Source organism: Apodemus sylvaticus, chromosome 20 (assembly GCF_947179515.1).
Source record: "Apodemus sylvaticus chromosome 20, mApoSyl1.1, whole genome shotgun sequence".
Lineage (NCBI taxonomy): Eukaryota > Metazoa > Chordata > Mammalia > Rodentia > Muridae > Apodemus > Apodemus sylvaticus.
The window spans coordinates 40111335-40130946 of NC_067491.1; the positions used below are offsets into that span (position 1 = coordinate 40111335).

At 40.9% G+C, this 19612-nt stretch overlaps 1 pseudogene; it reads right to left on the reverse strand.

Moving 5' to 3' along the window:
* Positions 1 to 17818: 17818 nt before the first annotated feature.
* On the reverse strand, positions 17819 to 18700 carry LOC127670528 (coiled-coil domain-containing protein 167-like; annotated as a pseudogene).
* Between the last annotated feature and the right edge of the window lie 912 nt (positions 18701 to 19612).

A 19612-nucleotide genomic window follows, 5' to 3' on the forward strand; every position in this document is an offset into this window, starting at 1 on the left:
ATGCTAGGGAGGCAGACCTCAACATTCATAATACATAATTATCTGATTTAAGCACTGGGAAAGTGATCTCAATATCATTTGTGTTTAAAAAGGAGACATAAAAATGGTCAAGAAGAATATGAAAGAACAAATACTCATCACTAGATGACAGGGGAATGCAAATCAAGGCCACTGTGATGTTCTAATTTCACCCTAATTAGAACCGCTATTATCTAAAAGTCAGGAACAGAAAATAACAAGTGCTGGTAGGGATATAGAGAAAGGGCTGATGGTGGGTGATGTTTGTGAGAATATTGACACAGTCACTATGGAAAATGGTGTGGAGGTTCTCCCCCAAAACTAAAAAGAATCTACTCTGTGACCCAGCAGTCCCATTATTTGTCATGTACCCAAAGGAAATGAAGTCAGTATGTCTAAGATATTCATGGACTCCCAAGTTAACTGTAGCTCTATCCACACTAGCCAAGACATGGATATTTCCAAGGTGTCTATCAGCAGATGAGAAAATAGGGAAAATGTGCTGACTGTCTTAGGGTTTTACTGCTGTGAGCAGACACCATGACCAAAACAACTTTTCTAAGGATAACATGTAATTGGGGCTGGCTTACAGGTTCAGAGGTTCAATCCAGTATCATCAAGGCAGGGGCATAGCAGAGTCTAGGCAGGCATGGTGCAGGAGGAGCTGAGAGTTCTGCATCTTCATCTGCAGGCTGCTAGGAGAAGACTGACTTCCGGGCTGCTAGGACAAAGGTCTTAAAGCCCACACCCATGGTGACACACCTACTGCAACAAGGCCACACCTACTAATAGTGCTATTCCCCGAGCCAAGCATGTTTAAGCCACCACAGTGAGTATATACTAGATGCACATGCGCTTTAAAGTTGAATATTTTTGTTTGTGTCAATACAGATAAAATCAGAGGGCATCATAGTAGATTAAAGAAGGCAGCAGTGAATGTTCTACATCACTGGTAGAGGCTGAGAAAAAAAAATGGCTGCCTGAAAAATGAGGGGGAAATACTTGCTATTAGGAAGAGGACATAGGGAGATGAGAGGGGTTAGGTCACACGCACCAGCACAGAGCTAGAGGGGAAGGATCAAATCCGACACCAGCAGGGTAACTGTTGCCTGTACAGTATATTTCAAAGTAACTAGAAGTGTTTGAAGAAGTAAACATGATAAGCATCCTGATTTGATTATTATAAACTGCGCAATGCAACACATTCTACACTCTACAAATACGTATTATAAAATAGCATGTATCCACTTAAATATGCTTCAATAAAAAAGGAGTCTGGCTAGTGTGGATTCCAAATGAAGATCTAGCTTTCAGACTGAGAGGGGTTTGTAAAGGAGCCAAGAAGGGTAGCTCTAACTCCCTTTCTCTTTGAAGGGACCAGGGATAAGTGTTAAGTCTGAATCAAATTAGCATTGTTTCCAGATGTTGACACGCATGCGGTTTACAGCGGAACATGGGATCGATTTACCTGCTTCAATCTGAGAGGCCTCTTCTCTGGAAACATCTAATGGGGCCAAGACGATTTGTATGACGTCAAAGACACTCGGCCTGGTGCCAGCCATCAGCTGAGGGAGGCACATGAGCCCATGTGTGTTCTAAATTACTTTCGGTGCCAATGTTAAAAAAATAAAAGTGACTGTAACTCATAAATATTATGTGGATGCTCCCAGAAGAAAGAGAAATCAAAGCTCATCGCCATGGTAATGTGGAAGTCAGCTCGTTTTTAAAATGGTGAATGACATACTAGTATCAAGACTGCATGTGACAGCACATGCCCATAAGCCCCATGCAGGAGCCTGAAACAGGATAAAGAGTTTGATGCTAGCCTGTGCTACACTGTGAGACTTGCCTCAAAAAAAAAAAAAAATCAAAAACACCAAACCAAGCCATGAGCAGATTTGAAAGAATTCATTAAAGTTCTCTCAGGATTCAAGAAAGTGCTAAAACTGGGCACCACCAATTGTGACAGACTTCAACCACAGAATTCTCCTAAATGGAGTCTGGGATTTTTAACTCTATGATTAAATATTTGACCAGTGTGAGGTTGTGAATGTATGGATTCAATCCTCAGCCCTGTAAGAGAAGTGTGTACATCCCAAAGGGAAGGGGGAGGAAAAGAAACAAAGAAAACATGAGTGTGAGGTGTGGGTCTAAGAGGCTGAGAAAAGAGGATGTTAGGGTCTGGAGAGATGGCTCAGTGGTTAGGTTAGTGGACTGCTCTTCCAGAGGTCCTGAGTTCAATTCCCAGCAACCACATGGTGGCTCACAACCATCTATAATGGGATCTGATGCCCTCTTCTGGGGTGTCTGAAGATAGCGACTCGTACAATGTACTCGTACATAAAATAAATCTAAAAAGAAAAAGAGGTTATCAGATTTGAAGTTACTCTGGGCTGCATACACAATGATGTAGCCACTGGCGGCTACATTCGAACTGTTTACCTGGTTCCCTGGAAGGAAAGCTGGGGTTAGGGAACAGGGTAACAAGAGAAACAGAACCAAGACAAGATTTCCTGCTCAAGGCTCAAAGTTTAATGAATGTCTCAAAATATATATAGGCAAGGCAAGATCCCTCCCCCAAAGCTGGAAACAGGTCTGTTTGCTCCGCAGGAGGCTGGTGTCAGGTGTTGGCAGTGTCTCTCAGGAAGAGGCTATCCTTGGAGAACAATAGCTTTACCTTGGTCTGACCAGCAGTGGATAGCAGAGTTTTGAAACTCCTGCTCAAAGAGGCAGTGGGGAGGGCACACAGTGAGACCATGTCCTTAAAAAAAAAAAAAAAAGCACTATAAAGTTAAACAGGGGGTGTTCATGCCTAGCGATAGGGAGACCGAGGCAGGAAGATCAAAAGTTCAAAGTTATCCTCAGCTCTCTAGCAAGTCTGAAGCCAGTCTGAGCTACATGAGACTCTGGCTAATACAACACTGCTAGAACATAACCTTGCTCTTTAAGGAAAATGGGTTTTGACATGAACATTAAATTTTTCCTGCATTTACATGAACCTAACTACCAAGTGAATTTAGACATAAAAGTTGTACTTCTTCAATAGCACTAGGAAACCCAGGTAGAACTCAGCAGGAGGTAGAAAGGAAAATTGGCCTGGGGTCTAGCCAGCCTTAGCCTAAGGCTCTGTCCCCTAGAGAGGAGCTAGGAGGAGGTCTGGTTCCTATGCATCCATTCTTCAGAAGTATCTAGAAATCTTCCTCTGTGAGCCCCTTCAGGGCTTATAACACTCTGTGTGGAGCTTGTGTGGAGGGTGGGCAGCTTTCCTGCTTTAGGAAGAGGCAGCTGTGGTCAGATAAGAGGTTTGAAAAGCACTCTGAGAGTTTGAAGGCAGCAGCTGGTCTTTCTCTTCTAGTGCATAAGCAGTCCCTACAGGAGTGATTATAGCAGTTCATTAAGGTTCCCAGGAAATGGTGGTGGGGAACAAGCATGGAATTTTAATGATATGCAGCCATGATTAGAGATAATAAAGTTGACACTGCCTTTCCCAAGTTTGACTTTTAGGTTGAACATGATAACAAGGAGAAGAGGGCACCAACTTGATGTTCTGTAACGGAGCTCAGTTCTGGGACAAAAATCCAAGATTTCTGGGGAGAATTAAGAGCTGGAAGGGTCTCCCAAAGTTGTTCCCTTTTGGGGCTGATTCCTCTCCACCCTCAGGATTGAAGAATGGCCAGCTAACAGTAGGGGAGGGTCATGGGACAGAAAAGAAAAGCCCAGATCTTTTCTTGTTCACATAAGTCACAGGTACAACATGGGGTGGGGGTGGGGGTGGGGATAGGGCAGGGGCAGAAATAGAGTCAAGAAAATAAAACCGTCTGTAAATCTACAACAAAAACCATGTCAGCCAGTGTAGTGGTATACCTCTTCAATCCTCTCACTGTGGAGGCAAAGACAGGAGAATCTCGATGAGTTAGAAGCCAGCCTGGTCTATATAGGGAGTTCCAAGACAAACAAGACTACATCGTGAGACCCTGTTTTAAAGGAAAAAAAAATAAAAGGAAAACATCTCCAATATACTAATATATGCTGGAATATCATTTTCAGAATGCTTATAAGCTGATTGCATAAATATAATTTTCATATGCACATATAAGTAGTCATACAGTCATAAAATATATTTTTCTTCCAAATAGTATATTATAGATTCTTTAGTTTTGTTTCCTCTTAATAAGAAAATGAATGTCTCACATCCATAAGTGTATCTTATCATTGTAAACAGCTACTTGCTAGTATTTTCATGGTTGAGCCTAATGTATTAACCAAAGTCTAATTTTAGACCTTTACATTTCAACAGGTTCTTGTGGGTTTTTGAGCAATGCTGAAATATCTCTGCTTAGGATTGAGGTTTTAATCTTCTCTCCCAGTGTCTCCTTCCCGACAGTGAAGAGGGCTCTGTTGCTTGTTTGTTTCTGTGATCTGAGCTTTAGTTTTCTAGAGGCGAAGCCTTTAGTCAGGGAGGTAGAGCCTCCTAATTGGAATCAGAGGCTTTATAAAACAGATCTCAAAACTTTTACCCTCCCTCTATGCCCTGAGGAAACACAGATAAAAGCAGACAAAAAGGAGAGGCAGAAAAGAGAGATGAATGTCCACAATCAAGTGTGTAGGTCCTTCTCCAAATAGTCTCTGTGTAACCTTAACCTTGGACTTCCTAGTCTTCAGAATCATAAGAAATAAACTTCTATTGTTTATAAGTTAGTCAGTGTATGGTGTTCTGTTATGGTATCTAAGATGCTCCTGATACCAACTGAGCGTGTTCATTGCAGAAAGTGAGCATCCTCTCATGTATCTATGGATTGTGTATGGATAAGCATGATAACATATGTGTATGTGCACACATGTGATGTATTAGGACACACTCATTTTGTTTTAAGCAGAGTTGATGTGGATTTCTCAAGGAAAAATGAGAAGGAACTTATGAGAATGGGAGGGGTTCTGAGGGGAAAATATCCCCAAAGGACATGCTTTTAAAGATGTCAGTGATATATAATTCTCCATGTTTTCACAATATATGGTAGACATCCCTCCAGGTCAACTAGTATAGGTCATTAATATTTAATTCCTATGTGATGTTCTATCCTAAGGGTTGTCATAATTCGCCGGGTATTCTTTTATTGATGGAATTGGTTTCCCATCAATGTTCAGTTATTAGAACTAAGGTTGCAATGACTGTCCTTGTACTTGTGTGCGTGTACACTAGGGTTTTTAAATTTCTATAGTTTATGGTCCCTGGAGTAGAACTCTGCATAGAATTGCATGTGCATGTAAATTTCTAACAGGGGTCATAAATCCCTTTTACAGGGTCTTCAGGTGATAGATGAGAGCGACCTTGCCCAGACTCCCATCCCTGATAGCGATGGGCGCTATTACACTGTTATGCTTGCCACTGAGATGGGTATCGTCATAGCCATTTTAATTTCCATTTCTCTGCCCATTAGAGGAACCTGAGCATTTTATCTTACTTGCTCTGCTGGCAATTGCCTTTTCCTATCTCCAGTCCATTTTACTATTGGTTTTGACTATTCTTATCTTTTTAAATTGTAAAAGAGCTGTTCTTAAATTATAGATATGAATTTGAATCCATCATTTGAATTTAAAGGATTTTCTCCAACTGATTTGCCTTGGGATCTCTTGAGCTACAGATAATGCCTAAAAAAATTTTATGCATATAGATGCATAATGTACATGGTACATATATTCTGATATTAATTAAAAACATGGCATCTAGGCCAAGGAGATGACATAGCAGATAAAGGCACTTGCCACAAAACTTCAAGACCTGTGTTCAGTCCTGGGATCCCACAAGTTGTCCTCTGATTTCCACACATGTACTGTAGCATGTTCATGGATTGCACATGTTCACACTCATACTACATCCTTCATATGTGAATGAATGAATATAAATAAATAACAAAAACATGAACCCAACAGTTAGAGCCACAAACGAGCAAGCGGTTAGCTCTTATCATAATCTTTGCTTGCTTCTTTCTTTCTTTCTTTCTTTCTTTCTTTCTTTCTTTCTTTCTTTCTTTCTTTCTTTCTTTCTTTCTTTCTTTCTTTCTTTCTTTCTTTCTTTCTCTTTTGACTCCAGAAGAATCCAACATGGCTGGTGGTAGGGCTAAGAAGGACTCCTGGTGGGCCAAGACAGAGTCTCACATACAGAGTGCTGGCTGGTAGTTGTTTGTGGACCACACTAATGAACCCAGGCCTCCAACTAGGACCTTCATACAGTCCTGGAGATTCAGGCAATGCTATTGAGCGTGATGTGGCCCCTCTAGAGTATGTCTCTACCAGCTTCTTGAATTGTCCTACTCTCAAGGACATGTGGTTCCTTATTCTCTCAGGTCTCAGAACTCCATAGCTGGCCAGCATTTGGTGATTCCAGTAGACTGTACCTCTGTGAAAATCATAATTTTGCCCTTTCTCAATTTTTTTCTTGAGCATGTTGGGGGTTTAATTAAGTTGTGAACCAGCCAGACTTCTGAGTTTCAAGGAAAAACCATATTTAGGTACAACTGTGACTTCAAGATCACCACAGCTTCTGATGCAGTCGGTTATGATTGATGTGATTATTCTAAAATCTCCTTGGGTCTTAACTGTGGAAGAGAAGGTATAGTAACAAATGTCTGGATTTATAGACACATTTCCAGTCTGTGCACAAACTCAGTAGAGGGTACAACTCATCACTTCCACCTTCCTTTACAAATACTATTTCCTTAACTCCTAGCTATAGAGACAATGCTCCATTTTTCCCCTAAAATAATTAATTTTACTTTCAAGTTTCAATCCATCAGGAATTTATTTTTGAAGAGAAAACTAGCTTTATATTCTATCTTCAGGAGAACAATTTTTTTTTCTCCATAGGGGATGAAAGGGTATATTTGACTTAGGCTTTTAAGCAATAGTCCATCATAAGAGGAAGTCGGAGTATAAATTTAAACAGGAAGTTGAAGGCTGAATCCACAGAGAAATGTTGCTTTTTGGCTCATTCACCAGCTTGTGCCTAGCTAGCTTTCTAATGCTGCCCAGGACCGTCTGTGCAGGGAATGCCATTGCCCAGAGTAGACAGGACCCTCCTGCATCATTTGAGGCAGTCAAAACAGTCTTCCATGATACACTCGATCCTAGAACATCCATCATATGAAGCTTCTCAGACCAATCCAGGCTATGCCAAGTCGACAAAGCTAACTGGGACAAAGGGTTTTAAAGCTTTTTTTAAATTATAAAATGCAACTTTTGTAAATGATTTCTTGGTGGTTTATTGGTTCATAATATCTAACGTTTTTTGTCACTCTCCTTTAGGGTTAGAGAACATTTTGAATAATTAGGGTGCTATTAAATGTTTTCGAGATGATGTTATGCTTGTATGTTTTTGAGTCTGTCTTGGTGTATACATGATTTAAGAAATTGCAGTAGAGATTGCAAGATAAATGGTTAACCATTTTCATAAATTTTCACTTTGCATATTATGTAAAGATTGTCACTTAATTACACATTTCATCTGGTTATTAGAAAACAGAATTTATATGATAATGAACATTCCTTTTTAAGAACATAGTATAGATTCCTATTTGTCCAGATCATGTTTTTGTCCCCACGGTAGGGTCTCATTTTCATATATTGATTTTTATCATTACTGTGATTTGGACATTTTCCTTATTTCCATGTATAGGCAAATTTTGCACATGTAGAAAAGGCTAATGATTTTTATCTCTTTATTTTTATGTCTACCCAGTTCATCATATTCTCTTTTTTTCGCCTTTTTTGTTTTTTCCTAGAGTTTATCAGTGATGCCAAGTATAAAACTATATTACCAACAAAATGCATTTCACCTCTTTCTTCCACATTCATACCGTGCATATTATACAACATATGCACTATGTATGCAGTAATTTCCTAGTATATACAGACAATATTAAATGATAATGGCAACACTATAGGTTCCTATAGGTTCTTATGCTTTATTTTAGCAGGAACTGCTATGTTTAGAGACGGGTCTCGAGTAGCTCAGCCTGGCCTCTAACATGCTATACAGCCAAAGATGATCTTCAATGTTTTTCTCCTCTTGCCTCCACTTCCTGAGTGCTGGGACTCCAGGCACGAGCCACCATACCTGCTATATGCGATTACCGACTATTGAACTCAAGAGTCTCATGCTTGCTAAGTAGGTACTTTACCAACTAAGCTACATCCCAGTTCTAAAATTTTCTTTTTAATAGTGTAGCTCATCTGGATTCTAGGTTTTTTTTTTTTTTTCTCATTCTAGGATCCAGGCCAAGCTCAGATGTCTGCGGGGGGGGGGGGGGGGGGGTGGGGTGGGGGGGGTGGGGGCAGTCGCCATTTTTATAACAGAGAGAGAGTTGTCACAGCTAATTCATTCAGCTCTAAAGTCCATAGTTATTCTTCTTCTGTTGATTGGCCAACACCAATAAAATGGCCAGATGAAGACCTCATGTGATGACATCAAGGCTGTGGAGAATGATAATCCACCCACAGGCAAGACAATAAGTAACAACAACACAGTACACTCTACCACGGCTCACCTTTTATGATTATATTTGCTGCCACTTTCTCACACATGACCTTCATGGCCTTCGCTGTGAGCTGAGTACATCCCTTCTACGCCTATGGCACTTGGTGTGTTTTACGTAGGTGTAGGGTTAATCCGGACGGACACTCTGCCATCCACGGATGTGGTGCAGTTATTTTTTTGCCTTCGGTTTGTTGATGCAATACAAATAATTTTCCCCATAACCAACGCTTCTTGGGTTCCCAGGATAACTGTACTGAGAGCTGTGAGCTATTCCCCTGATAATCCAGTGAATTCTGCTTCATAAATTGTAGAATTATTGTCCTTTCCTTCATCGATGTAATTAGCTGATAATCTCATAATGTGAATTTTGGTGTTTTTTTTTTAAATTTTTAATTTCACAAATTAAAATAATTTATTGGTGTTAAATTGCTGAAATATTTTCTGCTCAAACTTAGCTCTTTTACATTGTTGGATTCTAGTGCTTCTTTTCTTCTCTCTCTCTCTCTCTCTCTCTCTCTCTCTCTCTCTCTCTCTCTCTCTGAAAGACAGAATTTCATTAGAAAGCCCAGACTCGCCTCAAACTTATAACCAATCTGCCTGCCTCAGCCACCCAAGTACTGAAGAACTGGAATTACCAGGATTTGCCACCACACACAGCAATCTAATGCCTTTTTTGCTTAATTATCTCTTTTCTATCCTTCCCAGTTTTTCTGTGGTAAGTCATCTAATAAAGTTTTCTACATTGTATGTATGTGTGTGTGTAGAGGTGATATATGTATGTGTTCATGAAGATGTATGCATGTGAGTGTGTGAGTGTGCACACACATATTTGGAGGCTAGAGGTCAACATTCTGCATCTCCCTTGACCACTCTACCTTATTTGTTGAGACCGTCTCTCTTTAAGCCCATCAATTCAACTAGGCGAGCTGCCTAGTGAGCTCCAGGGATCCCTCTCTCTCTGTTTCCCCAGAGCTGGGATTACAGATGCAGACCTCCCATCTGGCCCTTTACATGGGTGCTGGAATCCTAACTCAGGTCCTAATAGCTGAGGACCAAAATGGAGCCACCTCCCCAGCCCCTAAGCCTTTTGCTTCCAAAATTAAACTCATATGGGGATCCTTTGTTTAGCAATAGCTTTCAAATATGTAAAAAGCCTTTCTTTATCATTATCTTTTATATTTTGTGTGTGTGATCATCTTTCTTAATTCATTCCAACCTTATAATTTTTCCATAAGCATGTAACTGATTTATAAATCTGTATCATTGATCAAGAAGTAAGTTTTAGGCTAGTAAGTAAAGTGGTCCTGTGAGCGTGAGGACCTCAGTATGATTCCCTGAAATGACATAAAAGCACTAGACATGGTGGCTGATGCCTACCAGTGTTGACAAGATGGGGGACAGGTAGATTCCTGGGGTGTACTGGTCGGTCAGTGTTCTACATGATGAACTATAGGCTACCTAGAAACCCTGTCTCAAAAAAAAACAGTGACCAATTAAGGCTATCCTTTGGCACCTACATGTATATATACACAATTGCACATACACTTGTACACACACACACACGCACACACACACACACACACACACACACACATTCTCAGATTCTCAGATCTTCAGAGGCTGGGGCAGGAGGATCACAAATTTGAAGTTGACCTGGGTCATATGGCAATATAATGCTTTAAAAAAAGAAGAAAGGAAGGTAGCTTTTAAATTAACACTCTTTTTACTATTATTTTATTTTCTGATTCATTGCTTTTAGTTTATCTATAAATTTCACTTTCAATTTATCTTCTTGTAATTGCTCAAGTACACTACTGGTCTTTTGCTGTTTTTAATCACAAACAGTGGAGATATCTATAACTAAATTTATCTTGAGCAGTCTTTCATTTCTTACAATATAGACTCACTCTCATTCTTTCTAGATTGTAGCATAAACTTTACCACAGCCCCACCTGAATTATCTCCACACACACTCAGATTCATTCATGTACCTTCACGTACCTTCACATTCACATACCCTTTCGGTAATTCGTCTTACCCCACCCCCATGACTTAAACTAATGGTTTCCAGATTTCCAGAAGCTGCAAGCTCAAATTCACACCTTTCCTCATGCATACAACTAGCTCTATCGGCGTAGCCTCATCAACATTTCTCTAAGTCAATGATAAACATCCTTTTCCTGGTTATCTGTAACACGGTCACACCGTGTAGAACATTAGGATTTATCTTTCTTCTCTGCCTTGCCCTTCACAGTCATTTTGTTCAAACACCAAATCTTGATTGTTTTATATTAACAATCAAAGTTTACGGTCTTCTTGTCTAGTCTCTGCCATTGTTGCCTTGGCTCGAACACTCAGCATCTGCAGCAGATTATTTCAAAGATGCAAGCCTTTCCTTTCTCTTCCCTTCTCCCTATTCTATTCTGTTGCAAACACACCACTGAAACTTCACTGATCTAGCTAGGATGCAAATTTCGCTGTATAAAAGTATTCTTTTTAGGAGTCTCTCCTCTTCCAAAACAAACTCAACATAGTGTATACACCCCTTTCCTTCTTTCCAGAAGGGAAAAGCAAGAATAATGTGAACGACATATCTGACTCCTCTGTCAATCAATGTGCCTTTATCCTTACAAAGTACTGAGCGTAGAAAAGCACTAACATCTATTGTGAGCCAGGTCTTGTGTTAGGATTTATCTTTCTTTTATTTTATCATTGTAAAAGACATGGAATGATTTTAGCTGTTCGTATAACTGTCTCATTGATGGTGGTTAACACTGAAACCACAAAGCATTGCATTCTAAGAAATAATAATGCATATATTATATGTATATAAATAATATCCATATAATAATACTTTATAATAAGTCATAATAAGTATGTAATAAGCACAGTCTTATGTTATAAGTGATAGTATTGGGTGGTGGGTCCCAACAAAAAACACACCATGCAACACGTCTCACATGGGAGGTTTATTGAGGCATAGAGGCAACCTCTAGAGGAGAAAGGAAAGGAAAGAGTGGGGACAGGGAGAGTATGATTTTTATTGGAGCCATGACACATGCTCAAAGAGACATGCAACAAGGATAGTGTTGCCTCCTGGGCAGTTACACATGACATATCTTGTCTCTAGGTCCCTCAAAAGCTGGCTGTAAACATACCTGATTATATTGGAGTCACATTTAGCTGTCCAGGCTTGTGCCTGATTGCCAACAGTAAGTTTCAAAGTGGAAAGGCTCCTAGTCCCTGATTTTCCATTTCGCTATACTTAGCAGATTGGCTTTTATGTGTATGTTTATTTTATCTTGAAAGCAATATGACAAAGGAAAAAGAAAAAGAGCCCACAGCTGTGAGCTCTCTTCTGGAGCCCAGTCCCCCCACAATGATGGGAACATTCTCCCCCAAGCCCTTCACAGGTTTTCATTTACATCTCATTAGCCAGAAGCAGTCACCTGACTGCTCCTATCTGTCAGCACTAGAGGTTTCCAGCCTCAGTAGTGGATGGATACAAGTGGATGGGAATGGGGAAAGACCAAGAGATGGGCCCGGAACAGGTGTGGCATCCTTACTATCTTCAGTTCATAGATGAAACCAAGATTACCCAAAGTCTTGCTATTGATTATTGGTGGATCTTGGATTGAGCACCCAGTCCTATTTCTGAATTTTATACATCTCTACAACATCCTAGTTTCTCATGTGCTCTGACAGGATATCAGACAGGTGTGATGAAGGGTCATTTTCTAACACCAGCTGTTTTCCTTGAAACTACACTGCAAATGTTTTCATGCATTGTACAGAATTACTTAAAATGTTCTGAACATGACTTGTCTTGTAAACCAGTTTCCTCTTTAAAATGGAAACCTTACGGACCACACTAAGGCCTGTCTTTGAAGTACATTGCATAGAAAGCAACCACATTCTGTCTCTGACCTTCCCGAATCCCCAGTTGGGAATCCCTGCCAGGTTTCATCATTGAGCTGTAAAAAGGGTTTTAGGTTTTCTTGACCTTCAGCCACTCCACTTTGCCTAATGAAGATCTTGTAACTGGGGAAAGACAGTTAAACCTCCTCTAATATATCAAAGAACAGAAATGAAATAACTACCCCAGGAGAAGGTTCATTTCAACAGCAATTTCTAAGGGAATAAAATATGCATACGAGACGCTGTGCCTTATGTTTCTTTTATCCTTCCTTTAATAAATGAGAGTTCATGGGGCTAGAGTCCAATTCTTCACTGGTGCAAAAAAGAATTTAGACCTTTTATTAGTGACTATGATGTTTGTGATGCTACAAAGGAAAGATGATTTCAAATCCTCAGCTAGGGGAGTATCTGCAAGCTATAGAAGGCGTTAATGGCACTAATCCTACCCCACTGGAATTCATTCTCCCCTGACAATTTTCAGCTCCACCTGCTGCAGGTCATTTTCTATAGAAGTAAAGTGATGGGCAACTTAGCAGTAAAGGGTATAAAACAAGATCTGAGAAACATGTAGATGAGAGACAAAATATGTATTTGAAATAATATATATGTCAAATATGTATTTGAAATAATATATCTCTCAAATAAATATATATATTTAAGTAATATATCAAATATATTTGAAATAATTATATATTAAATATATATTTGAAATGATATATATATATATATATTTCCCCTTTCAAGCAACCTAACCTTAGCTACTAAATTGCGTGAAAAAGGCATGCATTTCTTCTCAGAGGCTGGAGAACCAAGATGACTCATGTCACTCTGAGAAACATTAGACACAAAAAATCCCATATTGTTCCCAGCATCACTAATGATTTTAATGATGCCCTCATTTTTCTTTCTAGCTCAGGCAGTGAGTTTTCCTGTATTGGAAGTATGTTAATCTTGAAGAAATAAAGCAGCTCACATTCAAACCTCCAGCTTGGTACAGGACATAAGCATTTCCTTGTACAATCATCCAAACACTTCCAAGAGACTTGGCTTTCAGAAGGGACATGAATTCAAAGATGAGAAAAAGTATAAAACACACATTGTAATAAATAAATAGAGTATATAATGTAATTTAGATGTAATAGTATATAGTTGTTCAACCTGAGATGTTTTGACTCGCTAATGTTGCAAAGTAGCACACATTCGGTAGAAACCATACTTCAAATTTTGAATTTTGATTCCCCCTCCCATCAGGGCTGGTGACACGCATGGTAGAACACTCTTTTGGGATACCTGGTCACAGCTTCATTGTCGACACAGTCCGCAGAACAAACCCACATTCTGCTATATACCACATTTCTGGGTTATGATGGGCATTTTAACTGCATTTCCAACTTCAGATATTTTCAAGTTGCAGTGTGTTTATCAGACTATAACCCCATCATAAGTAGGAGTGTATCTGCACATAGGCTTAATCTTGAGACCCTCTCTACTATTGAAGCTAAGATGAAATATGACAGACAGAAGCAAACCCAGCCATGTTCTTCATAGTTTCTGCAGCAATAACTGTTGCTATGGAAACGTTAAATCCTCAGCAGATTTCCTGGAAGTTAAGGGTCTGCCTGCAGACTTCTTTCCAGATGCCAGCTTGCTTGCTTGTTAAATAAAACTTGGCATTTGTCACACAGAAGAGTTTATCTCAACCCACACTAGGATACCTACCCAGGGTGTTGAGCTCACATGAGCAGGGTATTTAGAGAGTATGAGAGAATCGTCTGCTAGGTGTCTTGGGGGTTTCAGATTCAAAGACCTGTCAACTTGATGGTTTTTCTCTTTCTTCATCAACACTTCCTGTAAAGAAAGAAATCTAAAAGCTGTTAGTGGCCAGATGACAGGCACTTACTTGAATGAAGTTGTCTGCCTGTGTTAAGCAGTTTAGGTCTTTCTGCTGGATACGAGTAAGAAAAATCACATTTTGCTGTAGACACTTCAGGTTGTCTCTTTAAGAGTAATTTTCCCCTAGCAATTAGACAGCAGTTTGCTCTCAGAAAGCCGACTAATTAATTAGGAAGCAGTTAAACGGCTTCTTTCAAAATGTCTGAACGTGTTCTTGTTTCTTTCCTAATCCTCCTCAACTTAGCTAATAGCTCTTTGAAAGAATCCCCTCCAACAGTGATCATGTGATAATTATATTGCAACTCTTACCTCTGGCCTTAGTTTAAGAAGTGATTTAAATGATAACAAATGTCTGTATTGTAAAATGATAAGAAAGTCTGCTGTGTGCATTACCAAGCAACTGTTGATGCAAAGTTGTGCACCCTAACACAACCCACATCTCTAGCTCCCTCTCATCCTATGACTGGGATACCATTTGACTCTCATGGTCATTGTGGGGGAAACCCAGCCTATGTACACATGAGCATTTTTGTGTTCTAGCCTGGTCTTCTACTGAGGTAGCATGGTGTTTTGCTGGCCACTGCTCATTTACCAAATGATCTTCCAAATTTATCAAAAATATGGAGATACAGGAAAAGGCAACATCTCTTCTGCCCTTAAAGAGGTGAAGGAAAGGATGCTCTGGTCCAACTTGTGGGCTGTTCAGAGTGACCTCCCTCTACAGAGTACAGAATGGGGTGGGGGTGGGAAAAAGGGGTGAACTTAACAGTATGGAGCTCACTGTCTCAGCCAATTGTTTCAGTGTCAACCTTGGTAATCGTAAATCATGCTGATGGCTTTTACCTTCAGTGGTTGTGCTAAAAGCAGCACCATACCTCTGTGATTTTCTGCTCCCAAATCTATACAGCATAAACACCAGACAAACCCAAGTAGTGGGACTTACCAAGATTTACCTGGCTGGGACTCCTTAACTCTCAAGGTCATCGGAGAAAGCCCGAGCATCTGTCACACCTAAGAGGACCCAAAGGAAACAGGATAGTTAACTGTAACATAGTGTCCTAGATGCAATTCCAGGTGAGAAAAGGGCCATTGTATAAAAACTAAGAAAATCTGAGGAAACTGTGGGCTGTATCACGGGTTTGTTCATGGTAACAGGTACACCACAGGGGAAACTGTAGGCTGTGAAGCTGTCTCTGTCAGCTGATGGATATTTTATTTCAATCTAAAAGTGCTGGAAAGAAATAAATGTCTTTTCGTGGTTAGAGCTAGTCTTGAGCATTTGAAAAGCTTGAGCTGCCTTTGGCAGATCCTGTTTGTCTGCAGCACTGGGGGATTTATGGGTCTTGGATTTGACTATGGGAAGAGTCTCCTAAAAGTCCACAATGCTGAGTAATTTATAATGCCACTGGGATGTGAACCAGGCTCACCCTCAGGCAAGACTGGATAGCAAGATTCCATCCAATTACAGCATACTTTGGGAACTCTTATATCAAACCCCTGTAGACGCTGGATACTGGAACTAACCAACTGGACCAAGGCAGACTAGTGGGGGGATCCTCTCCCGTGACACAAGGGTGAAGCAGATGACAGTCAGGCACCCATCGTGGCTCCTCAGCAGTTCCCTGCGACATCAAACACTTGTCACAACATAGACATGAACAGCATCCTTTCTCTTTAGGCATCATAATAAAATCAGAGTAAGTCTATCTTATTACTGTTGTCCCCACACATGGTAGCTCCCCCTTACTCCCTTATAGATTTATGTTTCACAATCCACACTTGGATGAGAAAGGCTGCAGTTAGTAATGGATACTATCTCCCAGTAATGGGCATTATGTTGGTAAAGTGTTGTGTGCTGTTAAGGTTTGTTGAAAGTAGATTATGGAAGCAAGGAGCCCTTCCCTTATTTCCTCTAACATCCTCCTCTTTCCCTCCCTGCCCTGTCCTTGGTCAGGCTTGTCCCCTTACTTTGTGACAAGAAGAGAGAAAAAATGGGCAGATAAGAATATTAAAAACATTGCATCCTTGAGAACAGCTAGAAGAGAAACCATTACCAAGAGACAGAGACAGCTCTGTTGTTTATCCCCTGGTATAAGCATGACAGCAGTGGGAAATGGAGCTAGATGGTCATCCACCATGGGAAAACCCAGCCAGCCACTCTAGCTGACTGTTGCAACACATCTAGTTCATTTCTGCTTTCGTGTTCATCAGCCTCGTATTGACGACGTCACCTTGGCTTTTCTCTGTTGGACTGTCCCAGTCTTCGGTGCTGGCGTCTGCAGACTCCTGATGTGATGATATTTTGCTATCTCTTGCTGTTTAGATCATCGCTTGCTATTTGTCCTTTTACTTGTAATATAATTAATAAACTCATTCGCTCAACGTATCATGGGTCATTCTCCACACTGTACAGGACAATATCTGAACCATTGTTTCTTCCACAAGCCCTGCTTTGTTGCCAAATAACACCAAGAAAATATGTCCTTCCGTGGTCAACCTTCTGGTGCCTCTGTGAATCCCAAAGATAGGAGGAAAAAGACCACAGACCCAGATCATCATGCCCAATTAATTAAAGCATTTTATTTGTTCATACGGGCTGCCTCCCCTTGAGGTGGGCCTCAAGACATCAGCATTGGATGCCAGGAAGACAAGGCTTTTATAGCTCACACCTGGGATTAAAACAAAACACATTCACATAACATTTCTGTCTGTTTAAAGAAACCAAAATTCTCACTTCATGTGCTTATAATCCAGAACTGGAAGGCAGAAATAGAAAGATCCCAGGGATTTAGTGTCTTGCCAAGCCAGCCAATTGGTGGCCTCCAGGTACAGTCTCTAAAACAAAGTGGAGAAAGATAAAGGAAGACACCCAACATTGACCTTGAAACACACACACACACACACACACACACACACACACACACGAGTAGATAAATAAAAAGTGAAACTTAATAGAGAAATAAACTGTATAGATTGTTTGCTTTCAGAAATTTCCATTTAACTTTTTTTTGAGACTGCAGTTGGATTGGGATTACAGAAACTCTGGGGACCAAAGCCACAGGTAACGGGGTGGGGGAGTGGGGGGAGGGTGTGTGGCTACTGTGGTCATTAGTAGTGTCGTCTTACCCTCTTGAACATGCCATACCTTGAATTGCAGTTCATACAGTCACCATAACTGCATCACAGCATCACAGAGTCCTCTGATGGTCCCAGGCTAACACCTCCAGAAACAATACCCACTGCTGTTCCTCCTCCTCCTCCTCCTCCTCCTCCTCCTCCTCCTCCTCCTCCTCCTCCTCCTCCTCCTCCTGCTCCTTCTCCTGCTCCTTCTCCTCTTCTTCTTCTTCTTCTTCTTAGACAGCAGAGCAACCTCAGGGGAAAGGCCTCCAACTCAGTCGTGAGCTTGAAATCAGGTCCCTAGATGAAAGGGAACCCGCTTAGCTGAAGATGGCCCACTCACATACTCCAATGAGCATTGAGCAGGCCTCAATGAAGATGGCCGCCGAGGGTAGCACGTTCTTCCAGTTCTCTTGTCGAAGCGGCTTTAGTTCCTTCTCATCCTTAGAGGCTTTGTTCATGAGGGTGTCTTTCTCCTTCTCCAGAGACTTCCTGTCCTCAGGGTTCAACGCTGCCCTGTTCGCCCGGGCGGTCCCAGCCGGTCCTTCCGACATGGAGACAGCTTTTTCTTTAGCCCGCCATCTCCTGAGCTATGCCAAGATTCTCCCGCTTCCTTTTAGTCACGCTGCTTGCTGTGTTGCCTGCTGCTGTTCTAAAATGTCAGGGATGTAGGGAATGTTCTGAAATGCCAGGCCATCTGGAGAACAACCGGACTAGGAAGGATGTGACAACCTCCAGGGGCAATGACCTCTCGCTCAATCCACATGGAAAATTTTCCAACCCAATACATTTCAAGAATATGTCTTTTCCTGGGGACAGGGGCAGCGTTTAAACAGAATAGACCTCTGACAGTTACCTGTGCTCCAAAATCTGGATCAGTTGCCCTTGGGAAGTGACAGAGCGGCATCTCGCTCTATGGAGTCTGTCAGCATGGTCTCACGAGATGCCACACTGAGTATGGATAACTAACCTGTTGGAACAGGGCCTGGAGCAAGAAATGCTTCAGTTCAACCCCAGCTTCTCATCCTCGGTGGCTCTTTCCTGCAGTTCTCGCTCCTGATAAGCACCCTCGAATACTTTTCTGGCCTTACAGATCTTGTCTTACATCAAGTCCATAAGATTTAGCAGATCTACCCTCAAACTCCTTGGTAGTTCTTTCTACTTCTCAATTTTTCTCATTTTTAAAGTGGGCACCACCAACTTTTCACGCATCATTTGCATGGTTAATACAGTCACAGAAGAATATGGAGTCTTCATCCCTACCAATAGTCAGTTATGGATAGAGAAAGGGCTCATGGGCCTCTAGTCCTTACTGCTGAACTATTATTGACTGCCGATTGATTCTGTGAGAGAGTGAGTGGGAAACCATCACCTTCTGTCCTGTATCCATTGCTGAATCCGCCAGACACCAGTGGGTAATTACACACCCGTAGTCGGTCAGTCGGATGCATGGTCAAACTCAGTAGGTCCCAAACAAAAAGATGTGAATGTGGGAGAGAGATTATAGGAAAGAAGAGAGACAGCTGGGAGTGGGGAGGAGATAAGAGAGTGCGGGGTGGAGAAAGCAATCAGAATGCATTATGGACATGTAATGAATTATGACATTGCCCAAAAATAATTCTTTAAAAAGAATATGGAGTCTTGCTTCTAAAAACCTCTTAAGCTAAGCACCAGCTGTTCGTATTATTGGGTTTTTTTTTCTCTCTGATGAATTCTCTGATTTATTGCAAAAGTCTATTTTCCCAGGGTCACAAATCTCTCGCAGCTTCCAAAAATTGCAAATATGCACTCAAGCCTAAGCCTCTGCTAAGGTTGGTGATAAGATGTGGTCTTCTGCATTGCTGTGGCCAAAGTAATTGTAAAATATACAGGAGAGATCAAGCCCAGGCTAGAGACAGTAGTGAAGGCCACTTAGCAATGTGAGAATCTTTAATGTACGTTCGAAACTGGTGACGGTAAAATTTATATGATACATTCTTTACTATAATTTTTTTAACTATATGAAACATAAAAATTAGGAGCACTAAGGGACAAGGGATGGAGAGAGAGAGAGAGAGAGAGAGAGAGAGAGAGAGGAGAGACTGAATGTGTGCTTTTATAGGGTGTGTCTAAAAGGAAAACTAAATAGCTAAG